This window comes from Monodelphis domestica, chromosome 7 (assembly GCF_027887165.1).
Source record: "Monodelphis domestica isolate mMonDom1 chromosome 7, mMonDom1.pri, whole genome shotgun sequence".
NCBI lineage: Eukaryota > Metazoa > Chordata > Mammalia > Didelphimorphia > Didelphidae > Monodelphis > Monodelphis domestica.
The window spans coordinates 39,124,992-39,145,453 of NC_077233.1; the positions used below are offsets into that span (position 1 = coordinate 39,124,992).

General features: G+C 35.3%; 1 long non-coding RNA gene across 1 annotated transcript; it reads right to left on the reverse strand.

The window, feature by feature from the left end:
* Positions 1-269: 269 nt before the first annotated feature.
* LOC130455423 (uncharacterized) lies at positions 270-20,313 on the reverse strand. The gene is made up of 3 exons (XR_008913377.1): positions 20,225-20,313; positions 7,113-7,226; positions 270-1,632 (listed from the first exon to the last, which is right to left on the reverse strand). It is a non-coding gene; the product is annotated as an uncharacterized LOC130455423 (long non-coding RNA).
* Positions 20,314-20,462: the final 149 nt, after the last annotated feature.

A 20,462-nucleotide genomic window follows, 5' to 3' on the forward strand; every position in this document is an offset into this window, starting at 1 on the left:
TCTATTGCTGGAACATCCATAATATGACATAACAAAGGTCTGGACTCATTATGGTTATTTTATGTACTATAGGCATCTAAAATATCTTTTCATATATTTTGAAATTTTAATTGGTGGAATAGTTTCTAACTCAGATAAATTATTCTCTGTACTTGGATAAAGGCAAAGGTTTTCTAAAATATTCACAGTTCTTTTTTTATCATTTAGCTTTTGTATAAGTTTATTTCTTCTCACCCAAACATATTCAAAATTGATGAGAGATGAGGCTCTTTATTAAGTGAACATAATTCTTTTATTGAAGGTTGAATGTAGTGTTCAGCTTATGGAGGCAAATCTACAATTAGTTCGGAATGCATTAACTTGTTTTATTTTTAAATAGAGTATAATTCAAGTATAATTTATGCAAATGTGTGTAAATATCCTTTTTCCTTCCCAAGAACTTTTCAAATGTATCCAATTCTCTGTTCACCAGTGCTTAAGTCACTGCCATTCATTCAATGATTCTGAAAGACTTAATGGTAGTGGTTCTCTGTAATCATTTGACTTTCTTTAATGTGAGTGATTTCCCCACTGGGAAACCAAATCTTTCCTTCTCATGCTTATTAATTACATAGAAATGGATAGAAATTGTAAATCTGGTTTTATAGTTGCAGAACCCAAGACAGATCAATTGAGTGATTTACTACATTAGTGAATTAAGTCTGTACAGTCAAAGATAATTGGACTGATCTTAGAGCAGAGAAGACATGGTGGTCGAGTGGAAAGAAAGTTGAATATGATGAATGTGTACACACTCATAGATTTCGAATTTCAAAGTACCTTTGAGGCCAGCTACCTCAACACTATTATCTTCCTAGATGAAGAAATTGAGGCCAAAAGATTAAATGACATGTTCAAGTGACTTAAATAGCATGTGTGTCAAGTCCCGTGGCACTAGAAGACTTAGACAAGTCAGTGAAGCTCTATCAGTTACTTTATTTTAATTAATGGCCCAAGCTAAATGAATTATACAACAATAAATAAAACTGATCTTAAAGCCACAGATGTAATGGTTTAAGTTCATAGGATTTATTTTTAAACTAAAATGAAATTTCTGTGTAGAATATTTCAATTTAGTAAATGCTTATTAAACAATAGGATCGGTTCTTATCACATTGTCTAAAAGAGTGACTTGAAAGGGTTTAAAAATGCAATTTGGATAATGAGATCAAATGATATATTCATAAAGTTCAAAGCAAAGAACCCGACACATGATACATGCTTCATAAATGCATTTTCTCTTTTTGCTTTTCTGTAAAAGGGCAGACAAAGGTTAGGCAAAATAGGAAGGTGAATTAGCAGAAGATAAAAGCAGACATAATGTGGACTCAAATGTCCCACAAACCCTCAGTCAAAAGAACATAGAAACAGTAACTAGCTGAAAAGAATGGGACTGCCTTTCATACAAGATATCTGAGTTGCCTAGATTCACAAGTATGAGAAAACACCTCACATCAATCTTGTGACAGAGGCTGGCACATAAGAAAAGTGCCAGGCTGAAGAGTGTGTGGAACTGATCATCTCAATGAGGGAGGACAGGAGTTTGGAATCCTGAGGATGAGAAGACTCTGGCTGGTAGAGGAGTTGGTTTCTCTGTTGGAAGAAGTCAAAGAGAGAAAGTTGAAAAAGACTTTCTCCTGAGGGTTACTCACTTTTTCCTACTTGTGACTGGAAATCTTTCCCCCCAACATTTCCCAAATGAAAAGACTATTGAAGAGGCAACCTGAGAAAGACATTTTAAAATTTCTGCCCAATTTTACTTCAGCTCCCCAGGGTGAGTCAACCTGACTTTCTCTCAGGGGGCTCAGGCTGCCAAGGCCCAAGTTCCCACAAATTTGAAGAGGGAGAGAAAAGGGTTTAGATAGAGACAGGGACCCCCTTTTCCCCACTTTTCTTTCCCATTCTTTCCCTGCTAGTTATTCTTTGTATTATCCTGATTTAATTGACATTAAAATAGTTATCTTTTCCCCAAGCTGTGAATCAAATGTGAGTGAACAGATCAAGGGGAGACCCTTTGGTCTCGAGTAATGCAGGTAGGACAAGAGGGACAGAAGAATTTAGAAGAGCAGCCTTAGATAAGCAGTGAAGGCAGAAGGGGGAAAATCTTCAAACCCCCTATCCTCTCTTTGAGCCAACCTTAAACATCAGCTGTCTCCCCTGAACCCCACTTTGAGAAGGGAGGTCTCCATTCTTTCTCTTTCTTTCTTTTTAATTTTTATTTGGTCATTTCCAAACATTATTCATTGGAAACAAAGATCATTTTCTTTTCTTCCCTCCCCCCGTCCCACCACCTCTCCCATAGCCCACGCGTAATTCCACTGGGTATCACATGTGTTCTTGATTCAAACCCATTTCCATGTTGTTGGTATTTGCATTAGAATTTTCATTTAGAGAATCTCCTCAGTCATATACCTTCCACCAATGTAGTCAAGCAGTTGCTTTTCATCGGTATTTTTACCCCCACAGTATATATTCTGCTTGTGGATAGTGTTTTTTAGATCCCTGCAGATTGTTCAGGGACATTGCATTGCCACTAATGGAGAAGTCCATTACCTTCAATTGTACCACAGTGTGTCAGTCTCTGTGTACAATGTTTTCCTGGTTCTGATCCTTTCACTCTGCATCACTTCCTGGAGGTCATTCCAGTCTCCATGGAATTCCTCCACTTTATTATTCCTTTTAGCACAATAGTATTCCATCACCAACATATACCACAATTAGTTCAGCCATTCCCCAATTGAAGGGCATCCCCTCATTTTCCAATGTTTGGCCACCACAAAGAGTGCAGCTATGAATATTCTGTGCATGTCTTTTTCCTTATTATCTCCTTGGGGTACAAACCCAGCAGTGCTATGGCTGGATCAAAAGGCAGACAGTCTTTTATCGCCCTTTGGGCATATTTCCAAATTGCCCTGCAGAATGGTTGGATTAATTCACAACTCCACCAGCAATGAATTAGTGTCCCTACCCTGCCACATCCCCTCCAGCATTCATTACTTTCCATAGATGTTATGTTAGCCAATCTGCTAGGTGTGAGGTGATACCTCAGAGTTGTTTTGATTTGCATCTCTCTGATTATAAGAGATGTAGAACACTTTTTCATGTGCTTATTAATAGTTTTGATTTCTTTGGCTGAAAACTGCCTGTTCATGTCCCTTGCCCATTTATCAAATGCAGAATGGCTTGATTTTTTGTACAATTGATTTAGCTCTTTGTAAATTTGAGTAATTAAACCTTTGTCAGAGGTTTTTATGAAGATTGTTTCCCAATTTGTTGCTACCCTTCTGATTTTAGTTACATTGGTTTTGTTTGTACAAAACCTTTTTAATTTGATGTAGTCAAAATTATTTATTTTACATTTTGTGACTCTTTCTAAGTCTTGCTTGGTTTTAAAATCTTTCCCTTCCCAAAGGTCTGACATGTATACTATTCTGTGTTCACCTAATTTACTTATAGTTTCCTTCTTTATGTTCAAGTCATTCACCCATTCTGAATTTATCTTGGTCAAGGGTGTGAGGTGTTGATCCAAACCTAATCTTTCCCACACTGTCTTCCAATTTTCCCAGCAGTTTTTATCAAATAATGGATTTTTGTTCCAAAAACTGGGGTCTTTGGGTTTGTCATAAACTGTCTTGCTGAGATCATTTATGCCAAGTTTATTCCACTGATCCTCTTTTCTGTCTCTTAGCCAGTACCAAATTGTTTTGATAACCACTGCTTTATAGTATAGTTTGAGATCTGGGACTGCAAGTCCTCCTTCCTTTGCATTTTTTTTATGATTTCCCTGGATATCCTTGATCTTTTGTTCTTCCAAATGAACTTAGTTATGTTTTCTTCTAATTCAGTAAAGAAGTATTTTGGTAGTTCAATGGGTATGGCACTAAATAAGTAAATTAATTTGGGTAGAATTGTCATTTTTATTATGTTAGCTCATCCCACCCATGAGCAATCAATGTTTTTCCAATTGTTTAGATCTAGTTTTAACTGTGTGGAAAGTGTTTTGTAGTTGTGTTCATATAGTTCCTGTGTTTGTCTCAGGAGAGAGATTACTAAGTATTTTATATTGTCTAGGGTGAGTTTGAATGGTATTTCGCTTTCAAATTCTTGCTGCTGAAATGGGTTAGAGACATATAGAAATGCTGATGACTTATGTGGGTTTATTTTGTAACCTGCAAATTTGCTAAAGTTGTTGATTATTTCAATTAGCTATTTGGTTGAATCTCTAGGATTCTTTAAGTAGACCATCATGTCATCTGCAAAGAGTGATAACTTGGTCTCCTCCTTGCCTATTTTGATGCCTTCAATTTCTTTTTCTTCTCTAATTGCTACTGCTAGTGTTTCTAGTACAATATCAAATAATAGAGGTGATAATGGGCATCCTTGTTTCACTCCTGATCTTATTGGGAATGCATCTAGTTTATCCCCATTGCAGATGATGTTAGTTGATGGTTTTAGATATATATACTGTTTATTATTTTTAGGAACGACCCTTCTATTCCTATGCTTTCTAGTATTTTTAATAGGAATGAGTATTGTATTTTATCAAAGGCTTTTTTCTGCATCTATTGAGATAATCATGTGCTTTTTGTATGTTTGTTTGTTGATATGGTCAATTATGTGGATGGTTTTCCTAATATTGAACCAGCCCTGAATTCCTGGTATAAATCCTACTTGATCATAGTGAATGATCCTCCTGATCGCTTGCTGGAGTCTTTTTGCTTATATTCTATTTAAGATTTTTGCATCTATATTCATTAGGGAGATTGGTCTATAGTTTTCTTTCTCTATTTTTGACCTGCCTGGCTTTGGGATCAGTACCATGTTTGTGTTGTAGACTGAATTTGGTAGAACTCCTTCTTGGCCTATTCCATCAAATAGTTTGTTTAATATTAGGATTAGTTGTTCTTTGAATGTTTGATAGAATTCATCTGTTAATCCATTTGGACCTGGGGATTTATTCTTAGGGAGTTCTTTGATGGCTTGTTCAATTTCTTTTTTTGAAATGGGGTTGTTAAGGTAATTTATTTCTTCCTCTTTTAGTCTAGGCAATTTCTATTTTTGTAAGTATTCATCCATATCACCTAGATTGCCATATTTGTTGCCATATAATTGGGCAGAGTAGTTTTTAATGATTGCCTTAATTTCCTCTTCATTAGAGGTGAGGTCTCCTTTTTCATCTTGGATACTGTCAATTTGGTTTATTTCTTTCCTTTTTTTAATTAGACTGACTAGTACTTTGTCTATTTTATTTGTTTTTTTCAAAGTACCAGCTTCTAGTCTTATTTATTAAATCAATAGTTCTTTGACTTTCAATTTTATTAATTTCTCCTTTGAGTTTTAGGATCTCTAATTTAGTCTTCGTCTGAGGATTTTTAATTTGTTCACTTTCTAATTTTTTAATTTGAATGCCCAATTCATTGACCTCTGCCCTTCTTAATTTGTTAATATATGAACTCAAGGATATAAATTTCCCCCTGAATACTGCTTTGGCTGCATCCCATAGGTTTTGAAATGATATCTCATCATTGTCATTTTCTTCAATGAAGTTATTAATTGTTTCTATGATTTGTTCTTTAAATAACTGGTTTTGGAGAATCATATTGTTTAATTTCCAATTAATTTTTGATTTACCTCTCCATGTTCCCTTACTAATTATTATTTTCATTGCATTGTGATCTGAGAAAGTTGCATTTATTAAATCTGCTCTTTTGCACTTGTTTGCAATGTTTTTATGCCCTAATACATGGTTAATTTTTGTGAATGTACTATGTGCTGCAGAAAAGAAGGTATATTCCTTTTTGTACCTATTTATTTTTCTCCACATGTCTACTAACTCTAATTTTTCTAAGATTTCATTCACTTCTCTTGCCTCTTTCTTATTTATTTTTTGGCTTGATTTATCTAGTTCAGATAGAGGAAGGTTCAGGTCTCCCACTAGTATAGTTTTTCGTCCTTGAGTTCCTCTAGTTTCTCCTTTAGAAATTTGGATGCTATGCCATTTGGTGCATACATGTTGAGTACTGATATTTCCTCACTGTCTATATTGCCTTTTATCAGGATGTAATTACCTTCCTTATCTCTTTTAACTAGATTTATTTTTACTTTGGCTTTGTCCGATATCATGGTTGTGACTCCTGCTTTCTTTTTGTCAGTTGATGCCCAATAGATTTGGCTCCACCCTCTTACTTTCACCCTATGTGTATCTACCTTTCTCATATGTGTTTCTTGTAGACAGCATATAGTAGGGTTTTGGACTCTAATCCACTCTGCGATTCGCTTGCGTATTATGGGTGAGTTCATTCCATTCACATTCAGAGTTATGATTACTAGCTGTGTATTTCCCAGCATTTTGATTTCTGCTCCTTTTCCTGCCTTTTCTTCTTTTACTATTTCCTTCTACACCAATGTTTGCTTTTGAACAGTCCCCCTTGTTTCCACCCTTATTTTACTTCCCTTTCTACCCCCTCCCTATTTATACCCCCCTTATTTTCCCTGTAGTCTTTCTAAAATTAACCCTGCACTCCCCCCCTCTCTTGTACTGCTTTCCTCCCCACCACACCATTTGTTACCCTTCTACTCCCCTATAGGGTGCAAATCTATTCTCTGCCCCCAATGGATTGGATTGTTTTTCCCTCTGTGAGTCACTTTCAAAGCATGTAAAAGTTGAGTATTTCCTGTCTCTGACCTCTTTACCCTTCCAGTGTATTGATGTTCTCCCCCCTCCCACCATGAGCTTCTTTATGACATATAAATTACCCCCATTTGTTTCTTTTCCCATTTCTTTTAATATTAACCTATTTTTAAGCTCTAGTTGTATATATATATATATATATATATACATATATGCATACTCATGCATATGTATTTTTGCATGCATATATCTATATACCTATTTATGTCTTGTCCTTTCATCCTATACAGTTTGTTGCTGTTCCCTCTAAGTATAATTCTTTTTGCTGCCCAGGTATTAACAACAGTTTTTAAGAGTTACCAATGACCTCTTTTCTTAGAGGGATACATTTCCTTTTAACTTATTGAGTCTCTTAAAATTTTTTCCCCTCTTTTTTAATTACCTTTCAATGATTCTCTTGAGTTCTGTGTTGGACATCAAATTTTCTGTTCAGGTCTGGTCTTTTCTTTACGAATTCTTTAAATTCTTCTATTTTGTTCAATGATCATACTTTCCCCTGTAAGAATATAGTCAGTTTTGCTGGGTAGTTGATTCTTGGTTGTAGACCTATGTAAACCTCAAAATTTCTCAGACTTATGAATTTTAGGGGTTTCCCCTATTGGGGAATCTTCTACTTAAAAAAATTCCCTATCAGATGGTGAGAACTCTACTTGAGTGTGGGGGCTCCTTGCCTTGGGAATATCCCTACTCCACCCTACTTAGGACTGCTTTAGGACAGAGAGCTCCTTGAGAACAATGAAAAGTACTTTGATCCATACTTATGGAAGGGAGAGGAAGTTCTTTGAGTCATGACTGTTTTAGAATTGATACAATGGGATACTAAGTACCTATAAAGGTGGGCAACTTGTAAACTACTTAGACCTAAAAGGTGAAAACTTCTCAGAGGTTTTCTCTTAATGAAATTAGTCAACACAGCAGCATTTTTTTCTCTCTTACTAAAGAGATTAATCTACTCAGCTGTGAATTCAAAATGGGCGATCCTTTGGAAACATCTACAGTGATTGGTAGATGTAAGGACTTAGGGGAGGTGACATAGGAGATTTTGCCCTTAAAAATAAGAGCTCAGAGAAGAGCTGGAGCTGATTCTGAGGGAGCTCATTTTGAGAAGACTCATTCGGAAGATCTCGATCTCGATTTCTGACTCTCATTCTGAAGGAGAGTTCCTTGAGGAGCTCCTCTGAGGGACTCTGTCCCTCTGGGGTAGGAGCTCTGGAGGCTCTTGAGAGAGGCCCTTTGAAGCAATTTCTGGCTGGAATACACTTTGAGGAAGGATGCTGGCCTGGTGTCACTAAAATCCTTGTTTAGTCAGACCTTGTGGTGAGTGTTAAAAAACTGACTGATTTCTCTCTTAAGGCTCAGGTCTAGGCTATATTGGCTTATGGCCCTTATTCCTTTCTTACTCTCTCTCTCTCTCTCTCTTTCTTTGATTACTCATTGTATTGTTAATTAAAATCTCTACAAAACCCAATTGACTTGGGAATATTTCCCTGGCGACCACCTTATATTTGATTTTAAACCCAAGACACTGTAGTGAAACATATTTGTGCAGTCAAATTTACTCACCCTCTCTTATATCTATCACAATTTATATCTTTCACTACTTTTATCACTACAGTTTAAGACCTCAACCATTTTAAATCTCACACCTAGTTCCCTTGCTTTCCAGAATATTGTATTCCTGCCTTTCTTTTTTTCAGTGTGGATTCAGCCAGATCCTGAGTTATTTCCACTGTGGTTCCTTGGTATCTGAATGACTTCTTCTTGGCAGCTTGTAATATCTTTTCTTTGGTCTCATAGTTCTTGAATTTGGCTATAACATTCCTGGGTGTTGTCCGTTGGGGATTAAGTACAGGAGGTGATCTGTGGATTCTATCAATCTCCACTTTTCCCTCTTGTTCTAGGATTTCAAGGCAGTTTTCTTTAATAATTTCCTATAATATAATGTCCAGGCTTTTTCTTTTGTCATGGTCTTCTGGTAGGCCAATAATTCTTAAATTGTCTCTCCTTGAATAATTTTCTAAATCCTCTGTTTTGTGAATGAGATGCTTCATATTTTCCTCAATTTTTCATTCTTTTGGTTTTGTTTTATAGTGTCTTGCTGCCTTGTGAGGTCACTTGATTTTAATTGTTGTATTCTGGTTCTTAAAGACTGGATTTCATCTTTTGTTTTTTGGTCGTCCTTTTCCTTTTGGTCAGATTTTCTTTGGAGGTCATCTTTCATCTTCTTCACCTCATCTTTCATCTGCTTTGCCTCATCTTTCATCTCCTTTGCCTCATTTTCCAGCTGGTTGATTTTGGCTTTCAAGACACTATTTTCTGTTTCTAGCTGGCTTATCTTAGTTTTTAAGTTCTTTTCCCAATTGTCTTCAGCCTCTCTTAATTGTGTTTTGAATTGCATTTTGAGTTCTTCCAAAGCCTGTATCCAATTTGCTGGGATTTCTGATTTTTCCTTTGCTTATCCCTCTCCCTCTGTTTTATTTGCTCTTTGCTCATTACCTGTGCAGAAGCTATCTATTGTAATTTCTTTCTTCTTTTTCTATTGTTTGCTCGAGTTTACCCCTTCTTTGCTCCCCATATTTGGCTGTGCTCTTGCTCCTCTCATTTTGTTTTGGTTTTGGGGCTGTCAGTCTCCCCTCTTGGAGTTTTGGCAGATCTCTTGGTGCAGTCTCTAGGGGAGGAATGTTAGCTTCCCTGTCCTCTGGAGGCTTTTGATTGGATTGAGTTCAATTGGGTTGGGCTATATGTGGTATGAAGCTCTGAGGCTCTGAAGACTCCTGGAAGGCTGGTCCACCCAGGCTCTCTCCAGTTCTCTCCAGCTGCTTCTCCTCTGTCCGCAAGTGCCTTTGCCCGTCTCCCTAAACTCTGAGGAGTTCTGATGGGATTAGTTTCAACTGGATTGTTCTGGATGTGCCCTGAGACTGGAGCCTGATGGAGGGACACAGCCATGGCCCCCTCTCTCCCTGGCTTCCTCCCCGCTGTCCAAGCTGGATGCTCCAAGCCCGGCGCCCTGCTGCTCACAAGGTAGACCCTCCAAACCAGCACCTTTGCCCGCTCAGAGGTTCCCACTGTTGCTGGGGGCTCAGCCCTCTGGGTTGTGGGGTAGGGATCCTGGGACCTACCCTCTGCCTTCCCCTTAGCCCTGAATGTTCTCGGATTCAGGCTTTTGGGGGGTGTACCTTTTGATTTGAGTCCAGAAGGAGGGTTCCCCGCTTCTGTCCTGTTGTTCAGCTTGAATTTCGGTGCCCTAGCAGCATTCAATCTGTATCTGTTAAGGAAGGGTCTTCCACGAGGTCTGAACTTTTGCTGCTTGCTAAGCCACCATCTTGACTCCCCACTCTTTCTCTTTCTATACTGAAAGACTGAACCCCTTGATACAAATAAACAACCCCTTAAATACAATCTTTAGACATAACCTAGAGTTTTCCAGTCACCCAGGACTGTTTTCCAACAGTGCTCAACTTCCACACTGACTGCCTTTCTTTGAGTTTGCACAGAAAAAAGCAAAACTTGACTTATATCCATTCACAGATGAAGAAACCAAAGCAAAAGGGCTAAACTAACTGGTATAGGGTCAAACAGCTAGTAACTGTTTGTGGTAAGATTTAAACTCAAATCTTTCTCACTCCTAGCCCTATGATTTATCCACTGTGCTGCCTAGATGCCTAGGATTAGATTCACAATATACAGTAGTAAATAACCAAGGTAATCCACTATTTAATAATAACAAATGCTGAAATTTTAGGAGCAATTTTTTTAAAATACTGCTAGAGAAACTGGAAAACAGTCTGATAGAAATTAGACAGATACCAATATCTCATACTGTATTCCAAGATAAGGACAGAATGCTTACATGATTAAGACATAAAGGTGATAACATAAGCATATTAGAAGAGCATGGAAAAATTAGTTCTCTCTCTCTCTCTCTCTCTCTCTGTGTGTGTGTGTATATATATATATATATATATATATATATATATATATATATATATATATATATATAGCTAAGAGAAGAGTTTATAATCAAATATGGGAGAGAATATCTTGTGAGTTTGGGTCTTGTATAAAAAAAGGATGCAGCCAAAATGTAAGGAAAGAAGGACACTAGGGGAAAAGTAACAAATTCATCTGATAAAGGTCTCATTTCTAAAAAAAATATGGAAAAATTAAGACAAATTCATAAAAATAAGACCCATTCCCCCACTGATAAGTGGTCAAAGAATATGAACACAGTTTTCAGAAGAAGAAATCAAAACCTCCATTAGTCTTATTGAAAATACTCTAAATTACTATTGATAAGAGAAATTTTGATTAAAACATTTAACAAAATTTTCCAGATTACATTATGGTATAATTTTCAATAATTTTTGACATTTTTTCTATCCATGCTCTAAAACAACTTTTAAGTACCACTTTAAACCTCTCAGATTGGTTAACAGGAGAGAAAAGGAGAGAAAGGAGGAGGAAAGAGAAATGTATCATCTGATCACTCAATAAATCATTAATTATCTAATATGTTCCAGGCACTGTGTAAATCACTATGACTAGAAAAGCAAAATACATCTCCTGTCATTAAGGGGCTCACAAATTAATGGTGGAGACAAGCCAACAAATAAGTACAAAAAACTACATACAATATAAATGGGAAATAAATTATAAGAAAACATTGGAATTAAGAGTGATTAAGAAAGATTAAATAGAAAATGAAATTTTTATTGGAACTTGAAGGAAGCCAGGGAAACTAGTGGTTGGAAATTGGGAGGAAGAGCATTTCAAATATGGGTCACAATCAAAGAAAATGCTAGGAGATGAAAGATGGAATGATTTATTTATGCAATAGTCAAGAAGCCGTTGTCAACAATTCAGTGATAGTAATTTCATAGTAAGATTAGACATATAGGAGAAGCTAGTTTATGAAGGGTTTTGAACACTAAACTATGGATCCAATGGAGTTTGGAAGAGAGAAAAATGTAAGAGAAGATAAGGAAATAAAAAAGAAAAAGAGATGGATAGAAAAAAAGGGATCATCTAGAAGTCAAAGGCAAAAAGGATATTAAGTGCCCTCAACTTTGATTCTAATTTTTGTTTAATAGACATAGAGTGTCATGGCTTTTACTCAAATTAAATATATCTGATTTTTTTCATTCTTTCAGAGCCAGAGTAACTAACTGAACTTTACTAAAGTACTTTCTAGATACTAGATACTAGACTGATTAACTGATCCTTGCCAATTATGTTCCCTTCTCCCTAAAACATAATCTTTACCCAAAATTTACCCTCTAGAAATGGACTTGAGTAGTAGTTTTCTCATAATACTGAGAATGTCCTATGAATCAGGACTGAAGATGGCCTCTGATGGCCATTCATGCATAGGAAGGGAATTTAAAACACAAAATGCCCACAATTCCCTGCATTATCTTCATCCAGGGCTGAATCTAGGTCTGATATTATGAAAATATCTGGGCAATTTTGAGAAGACCTCCACCTACTTGTAAGTAAAAAAAAAGGCTTATATAATACTAATTGTATTGCACTGAATTATAAAATACTTCAGTATCTGAGCATTTCCAAATATCAGTACCTTTAATTTTGTTTACTTATCTGTAAATCCATTGATTCTATTCACTAGAGTATAAAGTCCTTGAAAGTGTCACTTATTTTGATTTTTAGTCTTCGTATTATTTAGTGCAAAATATGTTGCTTGATAGATGGTAGATTTAATAAATATTTGTTGAGTTGTATTGAAATAAATTAATTTGAGCTGAATTCAGTTGAAATTTTAATAATCAATCACTCTTGTTTAGAACTGTTGTCCGATTCTTCGGTTGTTCAGTTAAAGAGAGAAGGCTCTGACTCCTATGACGCTGTTGAAGCTATTGATAGGATAATGGTGAAGTGTGCTCTTATCAGAGACACACATTTAGGTCAATCAATTTGCCACCTTATCATCCCTTTCATATTTCATAAACATATTTTATCTCTTTGAAATACATTTCTTAGATTAATATTTTTGAGTGTGGAGAAGTTACACTTGATTCTCTCCTTCACATAAAGCTAATTGTACTTGTGATTGAGTGAAATAAATCTTATTATCCAGTATGAATCAGTGCTCTGTCATGATGAGTCAGCATCTGAAAAGGAGCTTCTCCTTAAAGCTCTGATCATTTCCCTTTGACAGCTAAAATAGTTTCACTGAAAGGACTAATAGAATCATTCAATAATGTGACAAAAATGAATCAAAGTATATTATCAAATTGTCCAACTCAGAACTACTGTATCAAAGGTAACTTTTTTTGGTTTTAAACAAACACTGGTGACTCATTTTTAAACCAGGAGAAACAAAAAGACTTTCAAAATTCTTGATTTGAACACAATGAATCATTTTAAGATGTTTTGTTCTTTTTTGAATAGTTATGTGAGAGTAGAAGTTTTTTCCTCGTTAGAAAATATCTTAAATATAATTAATGTATTAACTTTTGATTGGAAATGACAATAGTGCTTACATGAGTAATGATATAATGAGAGAATAGCAGAATGATTAGACTAGAGGTTAAACTAGGAGTCAGGAAGATCTAGTTTCATGACCTTTCTCTGACACATACTAGCTATGTGACAAAGATTAATTCCCTTAATATTTCAGTATTCCTTTAAACTATTTATGATGAAAAGTTATAGACCATTTCCTGGTTTTCATTGATAAAAGGAGTCTTGATACCAAGAGTTCTCTACTATAATTAGTCAGGAAGCATTTATTAAGTGCCCATTACACCAGATACTATTTTAGGTAAGGAGACACAATCAATGAATGAAACAATCCCTACACAAAAAAGAGTTTATACTCTTAAAATAACAGGTACATGTAACAAAAATCAAATTAAACAAACAAAAGAGTATTGATAAAGTTATCTTGGAGTATAGCTATACATAATTTACCCACTAGAAGTCCATGTAATTTAATTTCTCTCTGCCCCACGCCAGTTAAAACTGAAAAATGTAGAGCAGACACTTATCTGGCTTAGTAGAAGGACTTCCTTCATCAGGGATTCCCTGATGAAAATCACAATTGATATCACAACTATAGCACTCCACCATTGCTCCTAGGGCATATGCATTTGTTAAAGGATCTATAAAAGTAAAATAAATGAACTTCCAAATCTTAAGCTATTCTTACCTATTTATACAAGTATGAATATAGAATTCAATGATAAAATATAGTATGACTGACCTTATTGAAACAGAATTCCCAATCTTGATCTTTTATACCTAGAGAATGAAACCTAAGGAGATTTCTCTAGAAGTGATCTTTGCGTCTAGTCATAAAAGGGTTTATAAATTAGAAATAAAATATATCCACCATAATGTTGAAAAATAGATATATGACTGGATGACTTTTTAGCTCCATTGTATCAAATCTGTATGGCATGTGTGATTATTGTCTCTATTTTCTCTAATCTTCTTGGTTTCTCTAATGGTTTGCTCTGTGATCATAAAACAATCTTTTTGAAATTCTTCAGGGAGCCATAATAAAAGTGACCTCTGAAAGTGATTCCTGTGGTTTTAATTTGCAACTGTCTCATTGTGTTTCTGAAGGCCATTTTCATTCCACAAATGAGTATGTTTCCATGGTCTCCCCAATTGGATTGATGGTTAACTTACAATGCTTTTCAGAAAAAAAAATCATCAATACTAAAAATATACATATATATTTTTTGAATGTCTGGCTTTTCTTGGGTAGAGGAGAATGAAAAGGGAAAGCTTTTCAATGTCTGTCTGTGGTTATACAGAATCAGAATCAAACTTTTCCTCGATGCACACTGGGAACATTCAGAACTTTTTGGTCTGAATCATCACTTATAGTTAGGCATAAAGATGAGGTTACACTTTTATTTTTTCAAAACCTTACCTTCTGTCTTTGAATCAATACTGTATATTGGTTCTAAGGCAGAAGACTGGTAAGGACTAGGCAATGGGGGTCAAGTGACTTGCCCAGGGTCACACAGCTAGGAAATGTCTGAGGTCAGATTTGAACCCAGGATCTCCCATCTCTAGCCTAACTCAATCCACTGAGCCACCTAGCTGCCCCCATAAGGTTACACTTTAGAACACTAACTGATGTGACTCTTATAAAGCTGGCATGGACAGCTGAGATCTGGGAAGATAGGAATTGAACACAAAATGTCCTGTAATTCATGATAATAATACATATATACATATATAAAACACTGATTTAAATGGAATTTGAGGTTTGCAAATGAAATTAAAATATTAATTATCTCATTCTTGCAAAAAATTTCAGAAGGCAGGTGATTTTGTTTTCTCCATTTTATGAAAGAGGCAAGTGAGACAATTTAAATGAGTTTTTTAGTGTAGTAAGACTGGATTTAGCACCAGGTCTTCTGGACATCAGACCCAACATTCTATCTACAGTATTACCTAGCTAATAACTTAATTACCTATCAAATAACTTTGGAGAAATCAGAGAGTATCAGATATTATATGTTAAGCATTTCACTAGGTAGAGTCTTCTAGTAAGATCTAAATAGTGTAGATTTTCATGGAATAAAATGTGCCCAGGCAGTAGCACTTGGGGGCTAAAATTGGTAAGTGCTAATAAGACCAGCTCCTAATTTCAGATATCTTAACAGTTCTTCAAATGGCTTTCATTTGTGTAAGCTGAAAAAAAATGAAGGGGACATAAAAGCTACCCAAAAGGCTCATAAGGCCATGGAGTTTAATTTAGTAAGAGCCATAGGTTTTGTCTAACCACTTTATTTTACAAATGAAGAAACAGAATCATAGAAATATTGAATGGATCGCCTAGGATCTAATTGGCACAAAAAAGAAGAGTCTAGTTTAAAACCTAATTATTTTGACTTCAAATCAAAAGCTTCCATTTTGCTCCACCCAGGAAAGTTCATTTAAAAGGGGTTCACATATGACTTAATGTGATTAAATGTATATCAGAATGACTATTTTCCATAATATATAAATAGAAAAAAGAAAAAAAAATTGTCCCACTCATCTCTCTACCCTCAACTATGTGACTCTAGATTCTATCAATTGGTAGAATTTAGATACATGTAGAGAATTAGAAGATACAGGGGGAAAATGTCTGAGTCAAGAACACATATACTCATGTTCACCTCTAACATCTACAGGATGAACTGTAATTATATCTTCAGTGCCATACACACATTTAAAAGACAAATAAAATGTCAATTTGCATTGGTTGGAGAGTTTCCTCATCTGGGAATTTCTTATAGGTATGGAAACATAGAACCAAACCCTATTCTCTATCCCCCAGGTATACCCATAGGAATTACAGGGATAAGTTTTCAGTTATGAGGGAAAGTATCAAGAAGTTAAAATAAGGGACTGATGTGTGAGATGAGGCTCAACAATAGCCTTGTCACGGACTGTTTCTAAGAGTCACCATCTGTGTATTCTATGAATTTGAATTTTATCATGAGTATTTTTAGAGGCCTTTTTCTTAGGATATGTGGGTTATATTTTATAAAAAGCAGTGTGGCAGGATTTACCTATTGAGTGAATGTGGGACAACAGAAGACCTTACCCACTACAAAATACCCATCTCATGCATTATCCTGGTGGAAAGTATATATGTGGATTCTAAACTATTCTCTGTGCAGAAAGATATCCTGGCTAGTTCTAATACAGTGGAAAGATATATAGGATGGCCAGATCAGTAGACTAAATCATATTTGTAAGGATCTGGCTAGCTAAGTAGGGATAGGGTTATCACCAGTCAGATAGTCTCTTAATGAATTTGACCAAGGAAATAGAAGAAAAATAAAATAAAGTTAGATCTTTAGTCTTGTGCAGCTCCATTATGACCTGACAGACATAGGATCAGAGTAATAGGTAGACTGAGTAATGGAGGATAGTGTATGTCAAGAAATATGCAGGTGTGTTCATTCATAGAATTTAACAGTTGATAATGTAAATCTGAGAATCTTGTCTAGAGAAATGCTACCAGGGTATCAATCCAGAAATTCTCAGAATAAATAAAAACAGAAGAAAAAGGAATATAAATAAAAAGTTGAGTCATGGATTTTCACTTAAAATGAAAATAAAGAAGTTGATGAGGTTGATTTTTATTCATTCAAAGTTTAAAAGAAACATAATTTCAAGGGTTATTTGGTTAGATTCTTTGTCTTATTCTTAATAAGCATTTTCAACAATAACAATCCCCCAAAGTTAATTACATTGAAAAACCAATGTCTGTCTGCTAGAATGGAAGAGTATTTAGACAAAATATTATAATAAACTTGATCAGATCCTTCAATTATATGAAATTATACTTATGACTTCAAGGCTTTAAGGTAGTTCAGTGAAATGTATGATGGAATACAATTTTCAAGAGTAAGCAATAATAGGGAATAAAGGTTTATAGACTAAAAAAAATTATATCTAAGTATCATGAACATCTTTAAGAAACAACTGAATGAGCCTGTCATGGAAAACACTAAACAATATTCAGAGATACAAATAAATTTTGCATATCCTGTTTGAAAGGATACATTTATGATGTGCTATATATTTTAAAATTAGAAATTAGAATCATTGACTTATTAAAGCAAATACTAAAATCAGTATTAAAAAGGAAAAAAAATAAGAAGATATACCACACAAATTAGGACTTCCAATGCAAAAACCAAAATGGATAAAATAATAGATATTGATATAGGCTATCACTAGTTTTTATCTTTGTATCACTAGAATTTACTATGTGCATAGCACATAGTAAACATGTAATCAGTACTGGGATGAAAAGAAAAAAATGCTTATAAATTATATTATCCAGCAAGTATTTTGTCTCTTTATCAAGACAGGAGATATGCTACCTAAAGTTTAACAGTTTAGCTTAAAAGTTTAATATAACATATAATGAAACATTATGGTGAAAGAAAATGGTTTCCAAGATATCCAGCTTAGTCAGAGAAGACTTGTCACTATAACTATAATAGAACAAGTCACACATCATTTAAGCACTTGCTATTTGCCAAGCACTGTGCCAAATGCTGAGGATATAAAAGAAATGTAAATTCCATTATATGTTGGTAAAGACTTTCCATTCTAATTAGATATATAACACATAAAAAACTACATCTTTACAGGACATAAACAGGGTAAATTTAAAGTAATCTTAGAAAGAAGACATCAACATGGGGTTGAGAGAGTTATTGGGAAAAGATCCTTGAATAAAATAGTATTTTAGCATTTTGGCTAAGTCTTAAAGGTAGCCAAAAGATAGAGGTGAGGAAGAAGAGCATTGAAGAAAAAAAAAGTTCAAGAAAATCTTCTCAATACTAGTGACATGTGCTTCAAATACAAAAAGGAGAGAAAAGTAAAACTGAAATAGTATATTGCACATGCAAGCAGAAACAATAATAAAAAAGTTTTTAAAGTAAAAAATATTGCCTATAATCATTGACACACTGTGTCAGTTAAGGAAAGATAGAATACAAAAGTTTCTCACTAGAAATGAAATCCATTTACTCTTCAAACCTGGCCATGATCCACTTTGAGTGAAAAGCAAATGATTTTCACAAAGTAACAGGTTTTTTATAAAGAACAGCAGTACAGAACGTAATGCATATTGAAAAAGTATCAATATACCCAAAAATATAATAGCCCATTTAATGACAATAGCAAACAAACCCACTATCATATTTTATATGATTCTTCTGTATAACATTTAAAGAAAAAAAAAAGTTAGACACTAATGGACACTTGTCAGAAGTTTTTTAGGTGTAGCAATGTTTCAAGCTTTGCTGAGATATTTTTTTTAATCTATTACTGCCATCATTTCGAAAATCTGGCAGAGGGGTCTACAAAAAAAACAAATCTCTGTACTGTTGCTGTTGAGTCAAAAAAATGTCACCAAGAAGCTAGAGATCACCTTGGTGAAAGGGTAAAGTGAGCTGAGGATTTACAAATGAGAGATGACCCTCTTTAGGGAGCCATACAGGGGTATCATGCCCTGGGATCAACTTTCCAGCTCCTTTGGTATGAGATTGTAATGTCCCATCAGGATGTGGGTATTATAATTGCACTTCAGCTACTAAAACACACTTTCCCTCCTATTAGAGGCAGGCAAAATGATCAGAGTTGAGAAAAAAATTCTAAAATTCATGTTTGAAGACCCCTTAAAATCAATTTGAGATGTTTAGCTCATTTAATTTTCCAAAGGTTTTTATACAATTGTAACAAGTTTTGATGAAGTCCATCCATCCTCTATGTGACAATTTACAAAGCAAAAATAGAAAAAAGCTCTTTTTATATGGGCTTATTCAATAATATGTGCTCGGTATAGTTATAGGGGAAAGGTAACAAAATATAACAGTAGTTAAAACCAGTACATTAAAATGATTCAGTGTAACAGAACCGTATTGAATGCATTTATATATGAACTTAAAACAACTAAATCTTAAACAAAACAATCAGCAAAATACAATGAAATACAGAGACTTTCATTAAAGAAAAATGGAGTCTGAAAAGGCTTAAAATTTTAACCTCCAGTCTCTTTAAAGTTCTATTTCCTATCCATTCAGATCCCTATTGTCAGTGCTGTGGGATTTCCAATAATGAGGGAGAACTCCTTGCTGAGCAGTTTGAAGGCATCCTAAATTGAATGAATCTTAGAGACTAGGCAGGCCAGAATGGCAAAGGGTTGAATCTACCCTGAATCTCAGGCAAGATAAGTGAAAGGATCAGTGCATTCATGAATGGTAGAAGCTATTTGAAATAGGCAAGGTACTGCCTCTTTCATATAATATACCATCCTTGTAATCAACTTCCTTTTTGGAAGAGTAACTTCCTTCCCCCCCCCCCCCCAGCTCCCCTGCCACTGGAAGGCTAATTGTTGCCTAAGGAAAGAGAACTCCAGTTTTTATCGGTTGGTTTGTGATTCTGAAGAAACATGGCAGTTACCAGCAGCCTGGGACCTGGGGCTGAGCCCGGGGTCAGGTGAGAGATCCGGGTTGAGAAGTCAGGAGTAGATGGCTGGGACAATCCAGGAGGCAGGAGCAGGCAGCAGTAGCAGGAGCAGGAGCAAGAGTAGAAGCAATGCTCTGGGATTTAGCAACAGAAGCAAGCAGAATTAGAAGAAGCTGCTTATCTCTTCTCTGCCAAGAGTCTCCTGGTTAAAAATAGCCTGTCCAGTAGGGAAAGAAAAAAAATCAAACCCCCCAAAAACCCAACAAACAAATTGGCTCAGGTAGAGAGGTTGGAGTCCCCTCAGAGTTTGAGAGGATGGGTGGGTGGGTGGGGTAGGCAAAAAGCCTTGGCAGTAGAAATGTGGCTTAAAAAATTATCTAGGCTATCTTAAAAAAATGAGTTTTTCTCATCCCTGTGTGGTTGCCAACTATAAAATTTAAAATTAAATCTTAAATAATAAAAATATATTTTAGGATGCTTATTAAATAATCATTAGAAATCACGGAATAAAGAGGATACAAAATAAAAACCACGTACCCATGGCTGGTTAGCCATTTTCAAAATCTTCACTTTATCATGCCACCATGATTGCTGCATCATGCCAAAGAGGAGGAACCAGACTGCCCCCTGTATATTTCTTCCCTGTTAACAGGAAGTATGTAATGATAGGAAGTTGGTGGGTTCTTGGGAAATGTAGTTCCTCTTTAGGGTAGCAGATTTTCAATTATACAATAGTCCACAGTTTGTACATAGTCACAGAGATGGGAAACATAAT